Source organism: Schistocerca piceifrons, unplaced genomic scaffold, assembly GCF_021461385.2.
Source record: "Schistocerca piceifrons isolate TAMUIC-IGC-003096 unplaced genomic scaffold, iqSchPice1.1 HiC_scaffold_943, whole genome shotgun sequence".
Taxonomy (NCBI): Eukaryota; Metazoa; Arthropoda; class Insecta; order Orthoptera; family Acrididae; genus Schistocerca; species Schistocerca piceifrons.
Window position 1 is genome coordinate 2,087,409 of NW_025729216.1, and position 2,592 is coordinate 2,090,000.

Below are 2,592 nucleotides of genomic sequence, written 5' to 3' on the forward strand. Positions count from 1 at the left end.
TAATTTTGTCAGCCTCCTCATCGTTTGGAACTTCGATAATGACGCTATTGTCCTTCAAGGTCCTACATTTCGAAACTCTTACATCTCTGAGTGTTGTTTTTATGACCTTTTTCACTGTTTCTTCCACCTGCTTTCCGTCCTTCTGTGACTTTTCGTCTGGCTTTATGACCAAAACCTTGTTTTGGGGTTTTGAGGGTACAGATTGTTTTGGGACTACAGCTGTTGAGGAAGCCTTTGCAGCATACGTCTCCTGCACTGGTGCTGTATGGAGGTGGACGTTTTTGAGACACCTTAGTTCTGTTTTTAATCCTATTATTTCTGCCTCATATTTTTTTAATATCTGTTCATACACGGATAATTTGCCCAGGATATATTTTTTTTGCCCATTATTGATTTTGTTTGTTTCATTGAAGAGATATGCTTCCATCTCTTCTCTTATTGTCACCATGTTTTGTGTGTCCTCCTTTGATTTAGTGCTCTCCTCATCCATGCTGATCACTGACTGCCTACCAACCTCATTTGTTGGGGCCATACTGTCTTTTCTAGACCCCATTTTGGTGCACTACTTCGGAGGGTTACGCAAGGCAGTTTATGTTGACCAGTTTCATGTGGTGGTGATTGTGAGGCTCCCACTTTCTCGCATTTATTGGCGCGCTACAGGCGTCTTGCGAGGAGATACTGGGCCGCGCCGTTTACGGCGACAGGTTACCGCCACTTTCTTGTGTTTATTTGACGCGCCACAGGCTCCTGGCGAGGAGATGCTGGGCCGCGCCGCTTACGGCGAGACGCTGCCGCGGGACGCTAGAGTGGTGGCTGCACTCGCTGCGCTGGGGACTAGCCTACCGTTGCCAGCTGGGGACCAGGCTTCCGGCCGCCTGCCTGCAGCAGGGGAGGGCGCGCTCGCGGCTGGTCTGCTGGCGCGCAGCAGCAGAACAAGAGGAATGCGAAGGAATGCGAAGCCTAGTGCCGCCCGCACGCCGTCGCTGCCCCAGAAACACAGATTCACGTACGGAGGGGTTCATACAGTAATAATCCTACTTCTATTCCTACCCTAGTGCTGCACAGTCTTTTCTCTCAACTGCAGTTTATGTACTGCATCGAAGCTGCCATCAAGTCCAGGGGAGACGCTGTTTACAACATTACTAAAGCTATTTGATTCTTAATACTAAGGCACTGGGGATCTTTTTTTTTTTCACTATATATGAGAGAGGATAGTCCTCTCTCTCACTTTGTCACCTAGAATTCTGCAGATCGTCTCTGTCCTGTCAGTGCAAGGCTCGGATTTCCGATGTGCGGACCGAATTCTGTGAGACGTTGTGGCTCACAGTACGTTTCCTATTTGATATTTACCACCTGACTATGAATATTGCGTCCACACATTGCATGAAAGGGGATAGAGTGAACTCTCTTTTCCTCCTCTTACATTCATCCCAGCTTCCAAAGTCTATTGATACTGGGTGTTTGAATTTCCGACATGCCCAGCAGCCAGCGCTCGCCTCACGCGTGCCAACAAGCGCTATTTGATATTTTAGTTTACACTTTCATAAGTTGTTTTAAGCACAGTACGTTTTAGGAGAAAGCATACGCTTTCGTTTTATAAGTTTGTGTTTCTCGTTACTACATTTATTTTTAAAATAGAGCTACTACTGCATGCGCAACGACTGTGTCCGTCACGGTCTAAGAAGCCGGTCGTGCCAACAAACGCTATTTGATCTTTTAGTTCACAGTTACCAGAAAATTTTTAAGCACACTACGTTTAAGGGGACAGCATACACGTCCGTGTCATGTGTCCGCTTTTCCCACTACTGCATTAATTCTTATGGTAAAGTGATACTACATGCGCACTACCGCGACCGTCTCGCTTTTCAAAACGGCGTGCGTGTCAACCGACGCAATTTGGTCTGCCAGTTTACAAATTTCGTAAATTTTTTTAAGATTACTACGTTGCAGGGGAAGGCATGCACGTCCGTGTTTCGAGTTCGCTTTACCCCTTTTTTTTTAGCTTACTTTCACTATGGAAGGATTTTATAAATCGCGGCGCAAGTCATTTCTCGCGTGGGACAGCTTGCAGATTGCTAAAAGTATAACAGCTTCACTTACAGTAACAGTGTCTTCCACGGCATCACAGGAACGCTGCTGGAGCCTGGAGATATTTCGTGGAGCACGATGAAGCACTTTCTTAAGAATTGGGAAACTAAAACAGAATTTCGTTGACCACAAATTTGATCGACGAGTAGACACTTCCTACTGGATAAACTACTATCAGAAAACAGCCAAATTTATATGGTGCACACGCTGGAGCATTTCACAGCTTCCTTTATTATTTCGACGTGATCGATGCACTTCTTCACTATAACAGCGACGTTGGAGTGGCTACTACGTTACACATACACCGGCGGCACCTTGCGTTTCGTTCCACATCCCATATCTTAGAGACCGTTTGGGCTATGGGCTTGAGATTTTTGCACCGCACGTAATCTGTATGCCCGCAGATATATCCCGATTTTCACGGTGATGCCTGTGATACATTCGAAATAATGTGCGAAGACATCGGACCGGACGCGCGAGCTTAGCGGCGCGCAGACGAGGCGC